The sequence below is a fragment of the Elephas maximus genome, chromosome 3 (assembly GCF_024166365.1).
Source record: "Elephas maximus indicus isolate mEleMax1 chromosome 3, mEleMax1 primary haplotype, whole genome shotgun sequence".
Lineage (NCBI taxonomy): Eukaryota > Metazoa > Chordata > Mammalia > Proboscidea > Elephantidae > Elephas > Elephas maximus.
In genome coordinates this window covers 24871690-24891208 of record NC_064821.1, presented here as the reverse complement: position 1 = coordinate 24891208, position 19519 = coordinate 24871690, and the positions used below count along the sequence as shown (strand labels likewise).

Below are 19519 nucleotides of genomic sequence, written 5' to 3'. Positions count from 1 at the left end.
CTCCTAACCAAAAGGTTGGCAGTTCAAATCCACGAGGCGCTCCTTGGAAACTCTATGGGGCAGCTTTACTCTGTCCTATAGGGTCACTGTGAGTCAGAATCAACTCCATGGCAGTGGCTTTTCTGTGTTACCGTGTTTCACTGCCTTTGGGTTCCATCTTTGTTCTACTACATGGATATGCATTTCTCTTTAGAGATATTGACATGATTTCCAAGGAAGTAATTTGGAGCTCTCTGAAAATCTGCCCAATAAATAGCTTAATTTACCCTGTTTTTTATCTCCGAGTTAAATCCCTTACAAATTTTCCTGATGAGAAAGTTCAATAAAGGAGAGTGGACTGTACTTGACAGAGTATGAGGCCATACCAGCTTGTGGGAAGATGTAGCTCTTATTAAAAATCATGAAAGTAGTATTCTGAGCCCCCGCTTATGGTTAACTGCAATGAGACTTTGTGGGTCCCATTTACCTCAGAACCGGGTTGCACATCCAGTTCTGGAAACCTAGGGATCCCCATTAAACCCATTGCCATTGAGTCAATTGCAACTCATAGCAACCCTAGGGATGGCCAAAAAAAATTGATATATCCAAAGTAATGTTTCCTTTTGATGTCTCGTAATAAACTTTCCTCAAAAATACCATTTTCTTTTTCCTTTTTAAACTTCAAAGCCTAAAATGAGTGATACTAGTTGATTAATGTTATGAATGGGGAAAAGACTGGAAAGAAATATGTCAGAGGTTCCTAATGGCTATCAGAAGGTGGTGTGCTTATCTCTGATATGGAAGTGGAATCACAGATAATAGAAAGGGTGTGGGATTTGATGACTTACCTCCATCCAGATCTTGGCTTAGAAGGTGGACACCTTTGATAACTCAGCACACCTCATTGAGTCTCAGAGACCTCATCATCAAATTGAGATTAATAGCGCTAATCTCCCAAGGCCACTGTAATGACTAAATATAATTTTGTCAAGGTTGGATCAAATGGTAATTTCCCATCTTATAGTAGCCCTTAATATCACTTTCAAGAAGTTCATTTTAAGTATGCATTCCAAGAATTCAAAAAGACCTTGATACTACAAACTGTTTTCTGCTTAACTTCTTCCAGTCTGTAGTTGTGATAACAAAAACACTCATCTGAGAGAGGGATTAAGAAGACATACTCAAAAATACTGATTATAACAGTGTTTAGTAAAGATAATAGACCTATAATTGAACCCTAACATAGTCACCATATGGATAGGCCTATAGAATTTTTAAACTGATGTGTTTTGTAGGGAAAATATTTTATTTCAACATTAGCTCCTCTAACTCGTTTGCTTTGTGGACTGGGACTTATCGTTACGGTCTCATGGTGTCCAGCTCTTAGTTTTAAAGGATACTTAGCTTACAAACTTGTAAGAATTAAACAGATAATGTACATACCTGGTTAGTAAATACAGATATCATTCCATTGTCATCTACTCAATGGCTGATGTCATTCAAATAAATTATTTGAACTCTAAATGTGGTTTGCCCTGGATACCTGACAGGCCATTATAATTTATGTTTACCCAAGGGCAGAAACCGGATATCATTTATCTGTTGTTGTTGTTAGGTGCCATTGAGTCAGTTCTGACTGATAGCCACCCTATGTACCACAGAACGAAACAGGTCCTGTGACACCCTTAAAATGATTGTTATGCCTAAGCCCATTGTTACAGTCACCGTGTCAGTCCATTTTGTTGAGGGTCTCCTTCTTTTCCACTGACTCTGTACTTTACCAAGCATGATACACTTCTCCAGGGACTGATCCCTCCTGACAACATGTCCAAAGTATGTAAGACGCAGTCTCGCCATCCTTGCTCTTAAGGAGCATTCTAGATGTACTTCGTCCAAGACAGATTTGTTCATTCTGTTGGCAGTCCATGGTATATTCAACATTCTTCACCAACACCACAATTCAAAGGCATCAATTCCTCTTCGGTCTTTCTTATTCATTGTCCAGCTTTCACATGCATATGATGCAATTGAAAATACAATGGCTTGGGTCAGGCACGTCTTATTGCACAGTAAGGCCAGAGATTAGTCCCTTCTCCACTTCGTATTACATTGAATAAAATACTCACTATCTTATAAGAAAATTTAAAGACACTTTGAATCAATACATCCAGTATTTTCCTTCCTTTCTGGAGCATTGTACCTTTCATGGAGATCTTTAAGAACTCTTGAAGGAATAAATACGTAGTTTGTTTTTATTTATTATGAATATTTGATGGAATCTATTATTCCTTTTAATTGTATGTGCAAGAGTAAGAATCTTTGAATAAAAGGGTAGGTTTTGATACATTCTATAAGTAAAACAGGATTAAAAAATTGAGGGTAAACTTTCCTCAATTGTACACCTAAACAGGTTGCAGGAAGATGATAGTCTTTCTGTTTCTTTCAAGGATAGTCACCATGTGAGAGGAAATTGGGAAAAGCAAATCTCACTTTTTACCACAAGAACACAACTCTCTTTGGTTTTCATACATCTGTCCTCTACACTCATCTTTGGAAGTGATTCTAGAATATAATACACTCTGTTGTTGTTAGTTCCCATCAAGTCGGCTCCAAATCATAACAAGCTTTTATGTAACAGAACAAAACTTTGCCTGGTTCTGTGCCATCCTTGCAATTTTTGGTGTGTTTGGTATGTTTAGAGGCCAATGTTACAGTTACCATGTCAGTCCATCTCATGGAGGTTTTCTCCCATTTTCTCTAATACCCTCTACACATTACCCACTATGAAATGACTTCCGTTTAGTATTAAAATTGTGCTACTGTCCAACCATTCTAAAAGGTTTCAACACCCAGCCTCTCCTTCTCCAATACACTGCTACATACTTATCATTTGGTACCCAAAAAAAAAAAAAAAAAAAAAAAAACCTCTGTACTAGGTATCTACACACAAGTAAATAGCATCCTTTTCTACATATCCAATTGATTATATGTATTCAGGTTTTCCTCATATAAGTTGACATACAGATCTCCATTTCCTCAGCAAAGGGATCCCTGAACCAGGAAGGTCACAAGGGTAGGACATAAAGGTGCAACAGGCCATTATTCTCATAAACCCCACTTTAATTACTAGGAAAAAACAAACAAACAAACAAAAAAAAACCCTAGATAAGACAAAAGCACATTTTATTAAAGACTTCAAGAGTTCTAAACACAAAGAATCTAAAGCAAATTTTATTCTGGAGTGAAATGAGCCCTTTTTGTTATTGTTCTTGTTGTTAGTTGCCACCTAGTCAGCTCCAATCATAGTGGACTTATGTATAACAGATCCTAACGTTGCCTGGTCCTGCACCATCTTCATCATCATTGGTATGTTTGTATCTATTGTTTTGTTTATTGTATCAATCTTCCTAAAAAAACGCCCAATTCTTTTCTGTTGAATCAATTCCAACTAGAGTATAACTTCCCCATAGGATTTCCTAGGAAAAGCTGATAGATTTGAACTGCCAACTTTTTGGTTATCAGCCTCCAAGATCTTAACCATTACAGGACCAGGTCTGCTAGTCTGTCTTAATGAGGAAACTCTGCTGATACCTGTGTACCATGGGTGACCCTGCTGGTATTTCAAATACTGGTGGGATAGCTCCCAGCATCATAGCAACATGCAAGCCACCACAGTAGGACAAACTGACAAATAGGTGGTAGGAGACCTTTCCAGTTGAGTAGAAATCAGAAGCCACTGGGAATATTTGCTGAGTTGGGACACAAAATGGGTGCAATTTAGCATGATGCCTGTGGAAGGGTTCTGCTTGTGCAGTGGAAGCCAGGGAGCCATCTTCTACTGCATGGCCGGGAGCAGCATGGTATAGTCTGCAGAAGTATCCGGTATAGAGGTAGATGTGACCATCTTCCAGTTCTTCCCTAGGTGAATTTTGTTGAGAACATGCGTTGTGATGGGCTAAGAAGATGAGGTGTGACTGTGTTAGGCTTAGAACCCCACATCTTAATAGAAGGCAAGTCCTATGTGGTGGGCAGTACCTAAAATTCTCACAATAACCCATGCCTCCTAGTGTTTAATCCGTAGAATAATCTCCTCCCCACAGTGTGGTCCAGACCTAGTGACACACTTAAAAAAAATAGAATATGGCAAAAGTAATGGGATGTGACTTCCAAGATTACAGTGCAAAAGGACTCTGGTTTTTACCTTCCTAGAATTCTGTTGATTTTTGCTGACATACTTGGATGAAAGCCAATTGCCATGTTGATAACTGCTCAATGAAGAGGCCCACGTGGCAAGGAACTTAGGAAGTCCTCTGGTCAATAGCGTCTAAAGGAATTGAATCCTGCTATACCCATGTGAATTAACTTGGAAGTGATCCTCTCCTAGTCAAGCCTTGAGATGACCAAAGTCCCCTGGGGAACACCTTGATTGCAACCTCATAGAATCCTGCAGATTTCAGACAAAGTATGAAGTTAGCCAAACAAGTATATAAAACACTTTTTTCTAATATAACATTTATCAACTAATGAGAATAATTAGAACTAGTACTGTCATTCAAATTCATGAAAAAATTAAAATAAATAAATAAGTCTTCAGTGCATAAAATCCCAAACCCCAAGAAAAGGCTATGGGAAGGAAGGTAGAATATTCTCCTTAGAGATACTAATCTTAAGAGATATGGACATAGTATCAGATTCTTGGTATAGAAATTATAATTCCCCCTAAATCACCTGATCAGTCCATTGCATTTGCTGATATAAAAGTGACTCATTGATTCTTTCAACTAGAAAAAAAACTGTCTGAATTTCATAATACAATCCCTGCATTTTACGAGTCAGAGGTAAAAATATGTGTGTTTTTCTTCTTGAGATTTGGAATGCCCAGACCATTCCAGGACATTCATTTTTCCCCTCCCTCATCCATTAATTTAACAAGCCTCAGAGATTGGGATAACAGATCAGTTAGTCTAATTTTGAGCTCTGTGAGTTGCACTCTCAAAGCTATACAACTGCAAATTATTAGCCTGTGTCTCCAGCTCTTCAGAGTGTCTGTCCCAGCCCAGAAGCCTACATATGTGTGTCTCTTTTTCCCACTGACATCATTCACCTCAGAAAGCCCATGCCTGAGTCTGTCTTCCTGTCAGCCCTAAGGAAGGAGCCTCAGCCCTCATCTCTCACCAGGCAGGAGAGGGGCAGTGGATCCACACTCCAACCAGGACCCATCAAAGACAACATGCTACCCAGTGAGTGCTGAGGGAGACAGGAACACCAGAGGGACAGTCAAGAGCATTGTTTCCCCATTGTCAGAACATTGTTGGGGTAGCAAGAAGGGAAACCAAAATGGACAGTTTCAGCCAAGAGGCTTGTGAATTTTATGTCCTTTGTACTGCTGGGGATCTGAGGACTCAACTTCAGAGTTCTGCTCCCCTTTACCACTATTTCTAGCTTTCATAGGCATTTCTCTCACCAGAGCAGGGAATGAATCCCTCTAAACTGTCATGGTTAAGAGCTTGGCTGCTAACCAAAAGTTTAGCAGTTCGAACACACCAGCCTCTCCCTGGAAACCCCATGAGGCAGTTCTACTCCGTCCTATAGGGTCACTATGAGTTGGAATCGACTTGATGACAACAGGTTTGGTTTGGCAGGTACATTTAAATTATCATGAATTTGAGGATGATGACAATGATAATAATGACGATGACAGTAACTATAATATCACCAAACTATATTGTGGGTTTCCTGGTGCCAGAATCTGAGTTATGTGTTTTGTAGCTTTTTATATTTCATCTGCACAATTTACCCTCAAAATATAAGCGCACAGATTATTATTATTTTATTTTAACGGAAACCCTGGTGGTCTAGTGGTTAAGCACTACGGCTGTTAACCAAAAGGTCACCAGATCGAATCCACCAGGTGCTCCTTGAAAACTCTATGGGGCGGTTCTACTCTGTCCTTTAGGGGGCTATGAGTCGGAATCGACTCGACGGCAATGGCAACGGGTACGGGTATGGGTACGGTAGGTGAGAAATAGAGCACAGCAATTTCACATATTTTAATCAAGTTTTGGTGTAGAATGGAGTGAACCCAGGTTTGAATCTGGGCAGTGAGACTCCATTCACAGGGCACCTAGCCAATATTCTAACCTGTTAACACAACCTGCTATTTCTCTATGCAGGTCACCCCAGGTGGAGTGCTTGCAGGGAAACAGAGTCTCATTCATTTCTGCTTCCCTAGAGCCTACAAACCCCCTGCAATGGGATGGATTGACACAGTGGCTGCAACACTGAGCTCAAACATACTAATAATTGTGAGGATGGTGCAGGACTGGGCAGCGCTTTGTTCTGTTGTGTATAAGGTCATGACCAGTTGGGACCAACTCAGTGGCATCTAACAACAACAATGCAGCCTATACCACACTTGACAGAGGGTAGGCAACCAAAACAAGAAATCTTTGTTAAATACTGGTCATTCTTTTTTAGTTCACAGGAGCAAAGTGTAGTCAATATGTTGTCCACATACTGGGTGCTTTTCTGACTCTGCTTTCCTCCCTTCCAGGGATGCCCAGTAGGACTAGAGAGATGAATGAGACTCAGCACTCTAGAGAGTCAGGATGGACTCTCACCAACCCAGAACTTGGCTCAAATTTTTAGGCTGATGAGGTCACACACACACACACACACACACACACCCCAAGAGTGGATGAAAAGCCTTATTTCTCAAAAAGAACACTGTCTAGGAAGACCTTGGCAGGCTCCCAAGATGTCCAAAAGTGGCTTGAAAGAGCAAGGAAAGTGCCTGTTTCCAGGGCTGTTTTTGTGACTAAGAGGTAGACCTTGTCTGAGGGTTCTAGCACATCAGCAGGGGCTTGCCCAGCTTGAAACTATTGAGAGAGTCTAAAGAGAGAGCGCCTGGGCTGTCTTATCATCTTACGCAGATGTGGGCAGAAGGCAGAGAGGGTGAGGTTTACTAGCTGTCAGCAGTGGAACAACCAAGCAAACAGAGGCAGACTATTTATTGCATAGCTTTTATAGGGTGTTTATAAATAGTCCAATCAAAGGATTTTTTTTTTTTGGTAAGGGAAAAGTTTAATACATTTTCCATGTCAATAAAAAAAGTTAAATACTGTATGTTTTGAAAGCTTAAAGGCCAAAGGAATTCACTGCATTGAATTTTGATAAAATATAATACATTTTAGAGTATTTAATGTTCTTTAATTAGACTGATTTTATCCTTAAAGGGAAAAACACATTTCTTATTCCATACATTTCCTTCATTAAGAGGGGAGGATATTTTACTGCCTGTATGGATTTGGTGTCTCTAGATGGTCTTGCTCCTCTAACATTCTTCAGCTGAGTGTCTCTAAAGTGAGTGTGGACAGAAAAGGACGAATATCACAGAAACCAATGAGAAAGAGTTCTAGGAAGAATGGGTTTGCCACAACTGAGAAATGTTGCTGAATGTAGTGTATGGTCCTTAAGTGTCAATCCTTTACTTATGAATTACCTGAATTAAAAATAGAAACACAGAACTGGATGCCCGTTCACCAATGCTTTCTTTTCCAAAAGCTGTCTCTGCAACACGGAACAAAAGAATCTTATGCATGTCTCTAAATTCCTCCTGCTGGATCTCTCAGAAGATCTGGGATAGCAGCCTCTCCTCTTTGGAATGTTCCTGTCCATGTACCTGGTCACAATGGCTGGGAACCTGCTTATTATCTTGGCTGTGATCTCCGACCACCATCTCCATACCCCCATGTACTTCTTCCTCTCCATCCTGTCCCTAGCTGACATTGGTTTTACCTCCACCACTGTTCCAAAGGTGCTTATGAATACTTACACACACCAAAGAGACATCTCTTTTGTAGGCTGCTTGATTCAGTTGTCTTTTTTATATCTTTTTGCATGTCTGGACAGTTTACTTCTGATGGTGATGGCCTATGACCGGTTTATGGCCATCTGTCATCCCCTGCACTACCCAGTCATCATGAACCCCCATCTATGTGGCTTGCTGGTCCTGGTGTGAATTTTCATCAGTTTTTTTGACTCCCAGCTACACTGCATGATGGTGTCTCAACTTACCTTCTGCACAGATGTGGAAATCCCTAGTTTCTGCTGTGACCCTCCTCAACTTTTCAATCTTGCCTGTTCTGACACCTCTACCAATACCATATTAATGTATTTAGTTGGTGCCACCTTTGGTGGTGTTCCAGTATTAGGGATTCTTTTCTCTTATACTCGAATTGTTTCCTCCATTCTGAGAGTCCCATCATCAGGTGGAAAGTCTAAAGCTTTTTTCACTTGTGGCTCTCACCTGTCGGTTGTTTGCTTGTTTTATGGAACGGCCGCTGGAGTATACCTGAGCTCAGCTGTCTCACCTTCTCTCAGGATGGGTGCAGTGGCCTCAGTGATGTTCACTGTTGTCACCCCCATGCTGAACCCCTTCATCTACAGCCTGAGAAACACAGACATCAAGAGAGCCCTGCAGAGACTCCTCAGCAGAATGTCTTAATTTGAAAACCTGTGGCTTTTTTTGTGGTGAGTGTGTTAGATTTGGCAGCAGAACCACACATGCGGTGCTGCAATACTTGCTCCTTTGGTCTCATAATTTGTGTAGCCCCCATGGATTTCTTTCCTCTAGATGTTTCATGTCATAATATCATATTGCTTGTTTGGCACATTTTTGGGAATTGGACAATGTTCTGAAATCTGTCATACATCCTAGTGTCTGCCCTACTGAGTCATATGACATCCATAGAGCCTTCTGTATTTATCATCTATGACACAGGCATCCTGGTAAAATTCACAGTCTCTTTAAAAAAATACAGTTCTGCACCCTTTCCACAGTTCATGCCTATGTCCATAAAACTTTTATGTCTATCTTATTTATTTATATAATTTGAGCATGATAATGCTTCTTGTTGTTGTTAGGTGCTGTCGAGTCTGTTCCAACTCATAGTAACCCTGTTTACAACAGAATTAAACAATTCTCAGTATTGCATCATCCTCGGAATTGTTGTTATGCTTGAGCTCATTGTTGCAGCCACTGTATCAATCCATCTATTGAGAGTCTTCCACCTTTTCCTTGACCTTCTACTCTACCAAGAACGATGTCCTTCTCCAGGAACTTGTGCCTCCTGATAACGTGTCCAAAGTACGTGAGACAAAGTTTTACCATCCTCGCTTCCAAGGAGCACTCTGGCTGCATTTCTTCCAACACAGACTTGCTGGTTCTTCTGCCAGCTCATGATCTGTTCAGTATTCTTCATCAACACCATAATCCAAAGACATCAATTCTTCTTCAGTTTCCCTTATTCAGTGTTCAGCTTTCACATGCATATGAAGCGATCGAAAATATCATGGCTTGGGTCAGGTGTACCTTAGTCCTCAAAGTGATATCTTTTGTTTTTAACACTTAAAGAGGTTTTTGTAGCAGATTTGCCCAATGCAATACATCATTTTGTTTCCTGACTGCTGGTTCCATGGGCATTGATTGTGGGTGCAAGTAAAATGAAATTCTTGCAATATCAAACTTTTATCCATTCATCATGACTTTGCTTATTGATCCAATTGTGAGAATTTTGTTTTCTTTATGTTGAGGTGTAATCCTTGCTGAAGGCTGTAGTCTTTGATCATCAATAAGTGCTTCAAGTCCTCTTCACTTTCATCAGGTAAGGTTGTGTCATCTGCATATTGCAGGTATTCGTAAGGTTTTCAGTGGCCAAATTTTTCAGAAGTAGACTGCCAGGTACTTCTTTCTAGTCTGTTTTAATCTGGAAGCTCTGCTGAAAGCTGTCCACCAAGGGTGATGATCCTGTTGCTATTTTAAATACTGGTGCAAAGCTTAGAGTACCACAGCAAACACAAGCCACCAGAGTACGGCAGACCGACAGATGTGTGGTCTTTGTTACTATGCCCTCAACCTTGACTTCAAATTGGAACCATCTGGTGAACATTAAAAATACTCATGCCTAATCCCTTAAATAATGAACTATATGAAACCACATGGCCAATATTTACCCTAAAACAATTATGCGACGCTAAGGAGGGGCAGGGGAGCTAGATCAATGGAAACAGAACAAAAAGAGTGGAAATAATGAGAATGTTGACACATTGTGAGAAATGTAACTAATGTCATGGAAAAGTTGTATAAAATTTTTTAAATAAGAACAAATTTGCTGTGTAAACTTTCATCTAAAACACAATAACATTAAAAATATATATATATTCATGCCTGAGTATCAAAATCAGAATCTGATTTATTTAGAGTTGGGTTTGGGGTAAGTCGGACGGTTTTTCAAGGCACCCTGGCAGGTACTAGTGGGCAGCCAAGGCTGAAGACTACTCTTCTCACTGAAAACATTTTCAAAAATGACTAACACATTTTGGGTGCTTTACGAGAAGATTCCGAAGATCTTAAAGTAATCAGAACTCACAAGGGAGAAAATATGAGAGAACTTATGCTTGCAACAGGCTATATGGTTTTTCTCAATATTTCTAGTAACATTTCTTCATATATATTCTCCCTGTATACCATGTTGTTATTGTTACCTGTCGTTGAGTCATTTCTGACTCACAGCAAACCTGTACCATAGAGTAGATAATACATGCTGGTTATTTAGCTCTAGTGTCTCTGCTCCAAACTCCCCTTTCTATACTATATGATGCCAGTGTAGAAATCCTCACATCGCCGCTCTGATTTTCCATCTGGCTTTCTTGTCTGGTTCTTCCAATAATTGTCTGTAAAAGTCACCCCCCCATAAGCCCAACATTTTCACTGTTTTTTTTTACTTGTCATTTGGTGTGGTTGCTACTTCCTGAAGGTAATAACCCTCTTACCACTTTTTTTTTCTTTTATGTCTTTCAGTCTTTTAATAGCTATTTAAGTAATTACCTGTATTAAATCATCTTCATTAAAATAACTAGTGTGATTTCTTTCTTCTTGGTTGAATCCCAACTGATACATTGTAAAACGGAGAATAAAGATATATTGTCACGTGTCTGCAATTGAAACTTACAAATGTGCTCAGGAAAAAGTTTGCTGGTAAATCATATGCCTTGGTCAAGGGTATACAACTGAAATTGAAGGTAGAGATACCATATTTCCATTTGTTATGTGACTCTAATTGTCATTATGAATAAATTTACCTTTATCTGTTTTTCATTACTCTGAGATAGCAAAGGGTGATGTCCTCAGCAAAGGGGGACTCTTTCATCTCTCTAGCTGTAGCCTCCTTGGAATTCCATTGTGTAACCATGCTTCACTGTGTTCTGTCATGATGATTCTGTCTTTGTGTTCCTTCTGTGTTTCCTTTAGAGATGCCACCTATAGCTCCTGATGCAGCAAGGTGGGCTCTGAAAATCTGTGCAGTGGAAAAACGGGTTTAAATTACTCTGCCTCTTACCACTAAGCTGAATCTCTAGTCAACTTCACTGCTGAGGACCTTTGATACTCAAAGTGTGCTTTAATCTGGATGCATGAAAGAAGACTTTACAGTTTCATCTCTGCACAGTGAGACCTTGAGCAGTTTTAGGGCAAGGACTGAATATCATTGGTGTCTACACTCAAAAGCCAGCTTAATTTGGGCATAGATTTGGTATATCTATACTTTGTTTAATATTGAATAAGTTATTCACTGACTCACAAGAAAAAGGGAAGACATTTTGATATCAATACATCCAGCATTGGGTGGCCTACTAGCCCTTCTATGTATATTTCTATTAACATCTGAGATAATCCATGTACGCCTTGTTTGTTTTTATTATTATGAACATTTAATCACATCAACTTTTTTCAAACTAATAGTATACGCAAGGTTAAAAACCATAGACTAATGGATGGATTTTTATAAGTTCTACAAATTACATCACCACCACCAATATCTGCCACTGAGTTGATTCCAAATCATGGTGACCCATGTGTCTCAGAGTAGAACTGTGTGCTATAAGATTTTCAATAGCTGATTTTTTTTTTGGAATTATATCACCAGGCCTTTTTTCCAAGACACCTCTGTGTGACATTGAACTCCCAACCTTTAAGTTAGGAACCAAGCATGTCAACTGCTTGTACCAACCAAGGACTCCATACAGATCATAAGGTATAAGGGGGTGATAATACTAATGATGAGGATGATGATGTTACTACATTATCAGGAGCCTTTACTTAGGGCTTCATTGTGCCAGGCTCTGAGCTAAAATTCCATGTAACTTATTTTCTTGCATCTGTGCAACCAGCTTCCAAAAAGAGCAACACACATCATTGTCATTTTACAAGTGAGGACAGGAGCACAGCGTTTTTTTTTTTTGTAACTTGTACCAGGTCTTGGGTTAGAAAGGGGTGAAGCCAAGATTGAATATGTACAGCCTGACTCCAGACACAAGGTACTTGCCTGTATTCTACTGTCTCCATCTACCCTGCCATTTCTCTTTCCTGGTCATTGCAAGCTGTTCATTGTGCTCTTCCAGAGGGTATCCCTTGCTGCATCACCTATAGGAAGAATATCTGAGATCCCAGGAGGGAATCACAGAATGAGTTGGCAGATGGTAGTTCTGCGCACACCTCTCTCTTGTCCCTGCTTCTGAATTTTGTCTTAGCTGTCTTCTTCCATTCTTTAAATGTAAAAAAAAAAAAAAGCCCCTCTTAATCTCTAAGGGAGACATATGTTGGTGTCTTGGATTCCATTTCTAGTTAGGAAACTGGAATCACTTAAAAGGTGTACCTTAGGTATACCTTTGATTAAAATCTCTAGACCTCTCATTAAAACTTCCTGGAAGGTAGGGTAACAGAGTGAAGAAGCATAGTGCATAAGCCTCAGAGACTGACAACTTACTTTTCAATTCTGACTGCTGTACTTGTGAAATGTGTGCCATGGAGCAAGTTCTTAGTATCCTTGACCTCTACATTGTCATCTGAGTTGATGTCTAGTAGGTACAACTTCAGTGAATAATTATTAAATAGATAATGAATACTATCTTTGTGATTTGATATATGATGGATGCATGTAGTAATAGTAAAATAAAATTTAGATTTATGGCTTTAAGCTTATGGCCTTGAGAACTCAATGCCCAGAGCTCATAATTAGCCAAAACAGTTCATGTTATCACAATCTTTGAGGGCTTGTTAATAATAACGGATGAGGAAGAAGAGAAAAAAACAAATGTCCTTTTCTCAGGGGGAACTTGCCTATCCTTTTCACTTCCAAGTTGCAAGGAGCTTTAAATATTGTTCTTATGTGTGTTACTAGGCTCAGATTCATAATATTCTACTGAAATATCTTGTGATCTGAAGGATTGGTTTTGCCTGGATCCCTAATAGAACATTTTATCTTCATTTTTATACAAGTAGATATTGAATGCTTGGAAGGAAACAACTGAGTTTCATTTATTTAAGAACCCCAAAGCCTATCCCTTGCTTGTCATAGATTATGCTACAACAACGACAACAACAAAACTGTGTTAAATATGGAATAGAACCTTCCTTGGCTTAAAGGAATAGAGGGAAGTCTGTGTATGTCACACATTAAGCTTTCATCTCTCCAAGGATGTCCCACTAGACTACAGACAAGATAAAATAGGACATGAATGTGTCTATATCGTGGACTTCCTATGGGACCTATTATTGTCCATTTAATTAAAAAAAGTTTTTTATAAAATGTACAATATTCATTTATTTTTTAGATTATGGAGATTTTCTACATGATACTGCAAAAACTCAACTGAAAAAAGACAAATAACCCAATTAAAAAATGGGCAAAAGATATGAACAGACACTCCACTAAAGAAGACATTCAGGTGGCTAACAGATATATGAGGGAATGTTCACGATCATTAGCCATCAGAGAAATGCAGATCAAAACTACAATAAGATTTTATCTCACTCCAACAAGGCTGGCATTAATCCAAAAAACAGAAAATAATAAATGTTGGAGAGGCTCTGGAGAGATTGGAACACTTCTACACTGCTGGTGGGAATGTAAAATGGTACAACCACTTTGGAAATCGATTTCACACTTCCTTAAAAAGCTAGAAATAGAACTACCATACAATCCAACAATCCCATTCCTTGTAATATATCCTAGAGAAATAAGAGCCTTTAGATGAACAGATATATGCACACCCATGTTTATTGCAGCACTGTTTACAATAGTAAAAAAATGGAAGCAACGAAGGTGCCATCAATGGATGAATGGATAAATAAATTATGGTATAGTCATACAATGGAATACTACGCATCGAAAAAGAACAGTGATGAATCTGTGAAACATTTCATAACATGGAGGAAGCTGGAAGGCATTATGCTGAGTGAAATTAGTCAGATGCAAAAGGACAAATATTGTATAAGACCACTAGTATAAGAACTTGAGAAATAGTTTAAACTGAGAAGAAAACATTCTTTTGTGGTTACGAGAGTGGGGAGGGAGGGACGGTGGAAGAGGGGCATTCACTAATTAGGTAGTAAATAGGAAGTACTTTAGGTGAAGGGAAAGACAGCACATAATACAGTGGAGGTCAGCACAATTGGACTAAACCAAAAACAAAGAAGTTTCCTGAATAAACTGAATGCTTTGAAGGCCAGTGTAGCAGGGTCAGGGGTCTGGGGACCATGGTTTCAGGGGACATCTAAGTCAATTGGCATAATAAAATCTATTAAGAAAACATTCTGCATCCTAATTTGAAGAGTGGCATCTGGGGTCTTAAATGCTTGCAAGCAGCCATCTAAGATGCATCAATTGGTCTCGACCCACCTGGATCAAAGAAGAATGAAGAACACCAAAGACACAAGGCGATTGCGAGTCCAAGAGACAGAAAGGGCCACATGAACCAGCGACTACATCAGCCTGAGACCAGAAGAACTAGATGGTGCCCAGCTACAGCCGATGACTGCCTTGACAGGGAACACAACAGAGAAACCCTGAGGGAGCAGGAGAGCGGTGGGATCCAGACCCCAAATTCTCATAAGACCAGACTTAATAGTCTGACTGAGACTGGAAGGACCCCAGTGGTCATGGCCTTCAGAATTTCTGTTGCCCCTGGACAGGAACCATTCCTGAAGCCAACTCTTCAGACATGGATTGGACTGGACAATGGGTTGGAGAGGGATGCTGGTGAGGAGTGAGCTTCTTGGATCAGGTGGACACTTGAGACTATGTTGGCATCTCCTGCCTGGAGGGGAGATGAGAGGGTGGAGGGGGTTAGAAGCTGGCAAAATGGACACAAAAAGAGAGAGTGGAGGGAGAGAGTAATTGGGAGTGTGTAGCAAAGTGTATATGGGTTTTTGTGTGAGAGACTGACTTGATTTGTAAACTTTCACTTAAAGCACATTAAAAATTAAAAAAAAAGATTATGGAGATTTTCATAAAGAAGGGGGAAAGAAAAGAAGAAGGGAGAGAAGGGGGAAATAACTTATTGTGTGGACCTAAGCATATTTTAAGATTCCAATGCATTTTATGCTCAATTTTCCAGGGACATGATAGAAACCTTCCACTCTCTTATAATCAAATAAATGGACATTAAATACTTTGTGGAATTGTATCTCATCAATAAATATGCAACTCCCATAATGACTCAAATTCTCATTAAATAAACAACAACCAAATATTTATTAAGTGCCAAACCTTTGCTTAGCTACCACACCTATCCTAGACATGGGTGCTATTCTCCCCATATGCAGCTCGGAGAGGCTGAGAGATTTACTTGCTTTCCAAATGTAGTGTCTGAAATATTTAGACTCAAATTTTGGTCTCCTGATTCCTATTGGAGTCCTCTGTTTCCTTAACCAGAGTAAAATGATTGTATTTCTTTTCAAACTTGCTTTGGTTCCAGATGAGCAAATGGAGGCTGAGTGGATGATTCCTCTTCTTACAACTTGGTGAATTGGTTGATGAATTAAGGGAATGGGCTAAATATTTTACAGGTTACCTTTTAGCTTGAATTCTGTAGATTGTAGGGTTTTCTGAAAGTAGTAATGCATTTTGTTGCATACTTTGAAAATCTCTGAGATATGGGAATATTATTGTCTATACGGGATGATCATTTTCATTTGGAGCTATCATGAAATGACCGTTAGTAAACTAACTTCATGGATATTTGTGATTCTCTGCCTTGACAAAAGGCAGATTGATTGATTGTCTTATTATTCTTTTGGGTAAATAAATTTTCGTAATTGAGAGTGAATTTAGACATGCATTGATTTGTATACCTCAAACAGCTATGATCCAAGCACACATCACATAGAAATTCTCATTGGTGTGATGTGATGGATGGCACATGAGTTTTAATAGGATTGCCACAATAAAAATGGACAAATAAAATGATGTACCTCTCTCAGATAAGACCATGCACCATTTAAAGTGTTTGAAAGAGATGTATATGCTTCACAGGTACACTTACAACCCAACGATGTAGTAAATGGGACTCTTGGGGACAGTGTGTGTAGTATGATGCTATTCAGGCACATTTTCAAGAAAAATGTTGATGGATACATAAGTCAATACTAATAGTATGGAAAAATTAAATGGAAGTATACCATCCAAATGTGCGACAGTGCTTACCTTTGACAAACAGCCACACAAAGGAACGGGATTATGCAGAGATAGCTAGGATATTCAAGTTTTTATTGGTAATATTTTAAGTTCTATAAAATTTGGACTCTGAAACAAATGCTATTGAATGTTTTTTTCTTTTAATATAACATTTAATATAATATGGAGAGTGAGTGTTAATGATAAAGTAGTAGGTAACATTATTGGCGCACTGGCAATCATGTGTCTGGCAATTTTCTAAAGTAATGGTTCTCAGTCCTGGCTGGACTTTGAGGTGACCAAGGGATTCACATGCAGGGAATCTGATTTAATTGGTTCTTGGCTGTGGCCAGTTCATTAGTGTATTTTAAAGGATCCATAGATAATCATAATGATCAACTAGCATTGAGAACCATGGGTCTGAGCACTTTATGTGTATTATTTAATTTCTTTCAACAACTCTAAAAATTAAGTTCAATTAAGGTTCACATTTACATAAATGTGCAAACTACCCATGTGTTTTTCATATTATTCTCTGCTATTTTCACTTTCCTAAATTAAATCATATTGTGACATTCCAAAAAAAAAAAAAAAAAATGAAGATCTGACTTGCAGTCAGGGAGCTGAAATGAGGAGAATGACAATCTCCCTTTCAGAAAGGATTGGCTTTAAAAGCACTTAGGAGGCATAGGACGGCTGGCTTCAGATATGGCTTTGGGACCTCCCTGATCCTAAGACCATTAACTGTAAATAAGAGGGTTGGTTTGATAAGAAAACAAGGCTTTACAAACATTTAGGACGATGAATACATTTAATACACTTTCTGAAGCCAGTACAGAAAGGAAGCAAAATAAAGTGAACTCAGAGCCAGATTTTCCTAAGATGGTTTAGCATTGTTACAAATACATTTCATAAAATGAAAAATAGAAAAACAGTGTTTCTTAAAGGTTCAGCATTGTTTACTCACTGATGTATTGTACATTAATGCCTCCTCTGGGTTCAATGATGCTATATGATTTTGTGCATTTAGAAAACATATATTTATTTAAAATTTGATGTCCACCAAAGCCAAGATTAGGATTTATATTTGAAAGATTTTTAAAGACAACCCACATATTTGAGTGAGCATTTATCTCTACGGAAGACAGATGTCCGAAAACCAAAGAGTGATGAAAACCCATGAGGGACAACATCATCAGACCCTGCTCTGCTGAGCCATAACTGCAGTACAACATGGCAAGTCTGCAATGCACTCCCAGGTTGTATCTGATTTCTAGAGAGCCAAGAGCCAGGAGGCTATTAGAAAAAGGGCACCGATAACTAATATGGATTTCTCCATAAACATCACACACTTCTGATCAGATCCTGAACACAAGCTAGCATGTGGAAAGTAGATTTTATTACATACAATAAGAAGGGGGCAGTATGCAACAGGAAAGCAGCCCCCCTTGCCTCAAAAGCTGTCCAGGCAGAGATGATGACTTTTCCATGCACACCCATTTCATGTCATGGGTGAGACAAATAAACAAGATGGAATATGACATGCCTGTACCCCCTGGCTTCTGGAAATTGTTCCAGTTGATATACATTCTTCCATGCCTGCTTTCTACCTGCCCCCCACATGACATCATAACTGAGAAACACAATGGGAGCCAACCTACTGTCAGTCTCCTGGCGGCCTACCTTCTGCTGCTCTCACCTTGGACAGCTATGCCCACTTAGGTGGGCTGTAAGCTTAAAACTACACATGCTGCTCATTAGCATCATAGCTGAGGAGACACAGACAAATCCCTTCTCCAGATATTTTATACTCCTAGGCTATATAACCTGTTACTGGGATATTTTTCCTGCTTGAGCACTCAAAGAGGAGGTGATCAGAAACCTTGGAGCCTCACCCAGTATTGTATCTCTTTAACCCTGCCGACATTTAGACAAAGCTTTATGTTTGGGGGGTAGTGGTGTGATGGCTTGTTTCTGAAGCCCGAAGATGCTAACAGGGGAGCAACAGGGAAGATCATAGGTGCCAGGCTCTCCCAAAGGACTGCCTATTCAAAACCTGTGAATGTAATTGGCATACAAAAATGATCTATGATTAATGATTAGGAACACTTTATTTTAACTTAGAATCCAGTTAATGTGGTGCTATCTCTTATGGGGTGTTTATTCATATTCCAAATCAGAAAATATATTGTACTGAGGAGGTGGAGTCAACATGGTCCTATAGACAGAAGCACCAGACCGTTCCTCCACGGCAAAGACCTAAATAACTAAGTAAAACAGAGATAAACGTCAATCCTGGAATCCTAAGCATCAAATGAAGAAATACTCAACCATGCACTGAATGGAATAAGAAACTGACAGAGAACAGAGAGCGAGGAGAGATATGAGTGGAAGTCCTCTATCAGTTAATGTGACACAGATTCGCCATCTTTGACTCCTCAGCCAGAGAGATCAATGGACAGGCAGTATGGGAAAGCAGTTTCATGGAGCTCCCAGCAGAAGACAGAGCACACAGTAACCTGTGATGCATGCTTTTCCACCCCCAACCCTTCTTTCCCTACTTAGCCTCAGCTGCTTCCCAGTGAGCTGCAGTGGCTTGGCTGGGGAGGTGCTAGCTCCGTACCTCTTAAATTCTCCAAGCCCACACCGGCTGGCTCCTTCAGTATCATTTTTTTTTTTTTGTTGCTTTTTTTGCTTTCTTCTCTTTTTCTCACCTCCTTCCCTTCCTTTCTCTCGAACAGCTGGATCCATATGTTGTCTCCGTTTCTTGTTGACAGGCTGTACATCACTGCTTGGCTGGGGAACTACTTCTCTGGTCTTCACCACCATGTTGGTAGGATCCCTGGGGTGAATTTTTTTTCTTTTTTCCTTTTTGTTTTTCTTCATTTCTCAGTTTCTTATCTCTCTCTACTCTCCTTCTTTTCCTGTCTGCTGAATACCTGGTGCTGTGTGCCATCTTTTCCCTTTCTAGACAGGCTGTACAGTTCCTAGTGGCTAGGGAGTCACTTCCCTAGTCTGAGCTGCCA

At 39.5% G+C, this 19519-nt stretch overlaps 1 pseudogene; it reads left to right on the top strand.

Moving 5' to 3' along the window:
* Window positions 1-5984: 5984 nt before the first annotated feature.
* Window positions 5985-8485, top strand: LOC126071127 (olfactory receptor 18-like; annotated as a pseudogene).
* Window positions 8486-19519: the final 11034 nt, after the last annotated feature.